This window comes from Camelus bactrianus, chromosome 3 (genome assembly GCF_048773025.1).
Source record: "Camelus bactrianus isolate YW-2024 breed Bactrian camel chromosome 3, ASM4877302v1, whole genome shotgun sequence".
Lineage (NCBI taxonomy): Eukaryota > Metazoa > Chordata > Mammalia > Artiodactyla > Camelidae > Camelus > Camelus bactrianus.
Genome location: NC_133541.1, coordinates 163,421,384 through 163,426,383, shown reverse-complemented (window position 1 = coordinate 163,426,383; position 5,000 = coordinate 163,421,384). Strand labels below are relative to the sequence as shown.

Genomic DNA, 5,000 nt, shown 5'->3' with positions numbered 1-5,000 from the left:
TTTAATGTGTAAAACTTCCAGGGAAGTTACAGAATAGGGAAATGTTGGGGTCCAGAGTAGGCTGCCCCAAAATGTGCCCGATGGACTATGCTGAATGAAAGGGACTTCACAACTGGCCAAGGGGGAGGGTATAGGTCAGTGGTAGACTGTGTGCTTAGCAAGCAAGCACAAGGTCCTGGGTTTAATCCCCAGTACCTTCGGTCAAAAATAAATACATAAAATCGAATTCCTCTCCCCGCCCCCCCCCAAAGTATACACTGCTGTATGTCAACTCTGTCTCAATAAAACTGGAAGAAAAAAAGGAAAAAAAAATGATTTAACAAAAGAAAGAAAGAAACAAACAAAGAACTGCCCGAGGCAAGAGGAACACTCTGGCCCTCCTTTCTGCCTCCCTGGAAGCAGGGGAAAAAGAATTTTGTTTTTTTAAAGTCTCCCATCCCAGAGGAATCTATCAAGTCAGAGGTCTGCTTCCATGCCCTTCCATGATTCTCAAACGGTGTAGTGGGGTTTACCCAGATTAGGAAAAGGAGGGGACTCCTTTGGCCTGAGACCAGGCGAGATTCTCCCCCTCCCTCCCGCCTCCCTCCGTGCAGTTGGGACGGGGTGGCCTAAGGGTGGGGAAATTGAAACCAAAGAACAAAAGCCGTTCAACAGAGAGGAGCCGGAGGCCAAGTCAAAGGCTCTGACCTGAGCACAGAGCTTTCTGCATTTGAATGAAGCGATTGAACGAGGCCCTGCCGAATGGATCCTCCTGACGTCCCCGCCCCCGCTTCCAGGAGACAGTCAGTCGATTTGGGACCGATCGGTGGAGAAGGCCTGGGAGGCGGCGGCGGCGGCGGTGGCGGCGGCGGCGGCGGAAGCAGCGGCGGGGGCGGGGGGGGGTGGTGCGCGGGCGGGGGCGGGACCAACGGTCGCTCCAACTCTGCCTGCCTGCCTGTCTGCCTGCCTGCCTGCCTGCCTGCCTGCCTGCCTGCCTGCCTGCCTGCGGGGCTGAGGCCTGAGGGCCACGCTGGTTCCTGCCACTCAGGGAAACTTCTGCGGGTGTTGCCGAAAGATCGCCCTCCCCCACCCCGTCCCTGACGAGCCAAATAACCCAGAGACAGGGTCTTAGAGTTTAGAAGAAAAGAGGCAGCTTGATTGCTTTGCTGGGCAAAGGGGACTCACAGCAGGCTAGTGCCCTCCAAACTGTGAACCCGTCTTGGGGTTGGGGTTTCATGCTTCTGTGGACGAACAGTTGGAGCATGAAAGGGAATCACAACAGCGGGAGCACAAAAGGTGCTCATGATCAACAAGGGTCTCTGATGAAACTTCCTCCTAAATCTGATGAGTGTCTGATAACATGGGACCTCCTGGTGGTCTAGTAGGTCATCAGCCCGTGACCTTCTTTATCTGGTCAGACTCACCCGGCGGCACCAGCGCCACGGAGGAACTCGGGGAGGGGGGGTGGGGGGTGGGGAGGGGGCTGGTCGTTCTCCTGAGCTTATCCTCCCCGTGACTCCTTCCTGGGAAAGACTCAGACGCCAAACATGATTGTCAAGTAGAACGATCAGAGGAAGGTCAAATCAAACAGTTAGAATCGACAACTTTAGCTGTTTTTAACAGTGGGCCTGGAGCTGGGAGCGGTGTCTGGTCAGTCGAGTTTGCTGATCGTTCTAAAAAGCAAGCAGTAAGCATAAAGCCAAAAATTGGCTTAGCCTAAGGTGGTGGCGGCCACTTCATGATTCCTCCTTCACTGGGGGCTGAGGCGTGGGGGAGGGCGGGGGTGGGGGACAGGACTGAGGTGGCGGCGAACTTCTCCGTGAATGCTCGGAGCCGAACTGCTCCCTGGGCCTAGGTCTGAAAAAGGACTGAGTCTCAGCTATGACAGATTCTCTCTCTTTCTGGGCACATGGACTGACTCGCCCGCATCCTCCCATCCTGTCATACCCTTTGGACACACACCTCCACCTGAAGAGTTCTTTGGCCTCGTCCAGAAAAAACAAACACACGCACGAAACAAAACCAAACGAGCACACAGAAACCCTGCTGATCTCCTTGGACCCCATTCACTTCGGAGAGTCCCTCTCGTAGAATCCCCTCTGCTCGATGATTTCACCACAGCCGCCTCCCTTTCTCCGGCACAGTGACCCCCCACCCCCACCCCTGCGTGGGCCCTGTCCCTCTACCTATCAAAAACCAAACCCAGGAGAAAAGAAAATCAGAATGCTGTTTTGAGCCACTGGATCTGTGAAAGGAACCAAACAAGAAAGCTGAAATAACCAAACCAGCCGAACACCAAAAGCGAACAGACAGATTACCCCAGAAAGAAGGGCACAGCTGACCCTTGCCCTTTCCTTCCTGGAATCAGGACATAACATAGATCTCACCCCACCCCCCACCCCACCCTCCCCAGATGTCTTCTTTATGCCGGAACGAGAGTGACGTTCTTATTGTCAACGGTGCTGTTATGGAAATGACAGGCCGGCCAAGAAACAAGCACCACTCGGAGGGTTGGAGTACTCAGATTTATTACGCCGGCGGGCTCAGAGGGGCTTCTGCTCCTAAGCCTTGAGCACCTCCAAGACGTGCACGTGAGGTTTTATAGGGTTAAGTACCAGCTTGGGGTATCGGCCAATAGGCACGCAATAGCTTTAGCAACATCATTATCACGAAAGTAGAGGCAGTGAGGCAGCAAACCAACATTTCAAGGCCAGATATGTCTCTTTGAAAATCCAGCTGGCTAGCAAATTATGAACAGGGAATCAGCAAACCGGCACTTATTAATTTAGATTTACGAGTTAGCCCAGCAGAACTCAGATCAGTAATCCGACACTTGTTACACTTAGATTTGCGACTTAGCTTGTTATCCCAGCTGGGCTTTTCCTTCACAGTGTAAAGCGGAGAAGGAGAGAATTCTGTACCAAACAGACCTCGATGAAAAGAATCCTCACCCTCTTTTAGGCCCCCACCTCAACACACGTGCGCGCACACGCGCACTCACACACACACACACACATGCATGCACGCACGCGCGCGTATAGTTACTCCTGTTCTCTCTCTTTCTCTCTCCCTCTTCCTTTCTTACTGATTTTTAAAAAATGTTTACTGATAACACAGAAAATAATTGCTTAAATGTTGTCCAGGAATGATATTCATTTTTGAAAACTTGATATATATTGTAAAGGATTTGGGCTCCCTTAGAAAAATCCCAGTCCAGGCACGATTGTATAGCACCTCCTTTCACTTTCAAGTGTCTCATTTCAGACAATAAAGTAGCCAGTCATCTTCCTTGTGCATGACCTTTGTAACTGGCACAAGTCAAACGGCACAAAATTCAGACCCAATCTCCTGATCCATATGATTCTCATATTCTTTTTTTTTTTTTTTTTTTTTTTTTTTTTTTTTTAGCGAGTCCAGAAGCTATGGGTCTGTGCCAACCACCCGTGGCTGTTCACTATCCAGCATTTCTTCATTATCTTTATGTTGTCCTGTTTCTTGGAAGTATTAGTGCAGCTACTTTTCCCGATGTCTGTCTCTGTCTCTGTCTCTCACTCTTTTCTCCTTCTTTTTTTTGGGGGGGGGAGGAGGGGGATGGGTTTGATTAGGTTATTTATTTATTTTAATGGTGGTTCTGGGGATTGAACCCAGGGCATCATGCATGCTAAGCAGGCACTCTAACAATGATCTATATCCTTCTCTACACCGCCCCCCCGACCCTCCAGCACCCCCCCCCGTCCCCGGCCAGGGCCTGTCTTTGCTCAACCCAATAGAAAAGCATTTATGTTTTGCCAGTTTCCTGGGTCCTTCTTTGTTTCATAAAACTGAGAAAGAAATACACGTGGAAGTTCTCTCCTATGAATTGAACAGACTGAAGATCCTTTAAATAACCAAATGAGGTGGAAGTGCAGAGAGTACCATACGGGAACACACCGAGGCACATCGTCATCAAATTGACCAAAATTAAGGATAAGGAGAAAATATTAAAATGAACGAGAGAAAAGCAACAAATAACATACAAGGGAACTCCCGTAAGGTTATCAGCTGATTTTTCAGCAGAAACTCTACAGGCCAGAAGTGGGTGGCACAACATACTTAAAGTGATGAAAGGGAAAAACTGACAGGTTAAGAATACTCTATTCAGCAAGGCTCTCGTTCAGATTTGAGGGAGAAATCAAAAGCTTCACAGATAAACAAAAGCTACAAGATTTCAGCACCATCAAGCCGGCTTTACAAGGAATGATAAAGGATGGTCTCAAGTCATCAAATCCTAAGAAAAGAGAACAAAAAGATGACAGAGAAAGGGAGGGGGGGAGAGCAGGGAGAGAGAGAGGGGGAGAGAGGGGGGGGAGGGAGAGAGAGAGAGAGAGAGAGAGAGAGAGAGAGAAAGAGAGAGAGAGAGAGAGGGAGGGAGGGAGGGAGGGAGGGAGGGAGGGAGAGGAAGAACCTTCGAAAGATTGCTTTGCCTGTTTAGGGTCTTCCGTTGTTCCTTAAAAATTTTGAAATTGTTTGTTCTAGTTCTGTGAGGAATGTCGTGAGTATTTTGACAGGGGTTGCATGGAACCTGCGGTTTGCTTTGGATAGTGTGGCCAGTTGATAGTATTGATTCTTCCAATGCAAGAGCACAAGGCATCTTTCCATTTCTTTGTGTCATTCAGATTCTGGAGTATAGATAACCTCCTCGATTAAGTTTATTTCTAGGCATTTTACTGTTTTTGACTCAATGGAAGTGTTTATCCCAGTTATAAAATTCTGGTTTTTAAAGTGGAGGGGGAAAAAAAAAAAAGGAAAGGAAGGGCCACAAATGGCAAAATATCCTTCTTTCTCATGGTGAATTGTATTCCATTACGTGTGTGTATGTGTGTGTGTGTGTGTGTGTGTGTGTGTGTGTGTGTCCCCTCTTCTTTATCTATTCAAATATTGATGTGCACTTAGGATGCTTCCGTATCTTGGCAATCATAAATGATGTTGCTGCTAATAGCAGGGTGTGTGTATCTTTTTTGAATTCATTCTTCTTTTGTGGT

At 48.6% G+C, this 5,000-nt stretch overlaps 1 long non-coding RNA gene across 1 annotated transcript in view; it reads right to left on the bottom strand.

The window, feature by feature from the left end:
* The window catches only part of LOC141577230 (uncharacterized), a 4,046-nt gene extending 2,873 nt beyond the window's left edge, over positions 1 to 1,173 (bottom strand). The window contains exon 1 of the long non-coding RNA XR_012506138.1: positions 1 to 1,173. This exon is cut by the window's left edge and continues 2,001 nt beyond it. This is a non-coding gene — a long non-coding RNA (uncharacterized LOC141577230).
* Between the last annotated feature and the right edge of the window lie 3,827 nt (positions 1,174 to 5,000).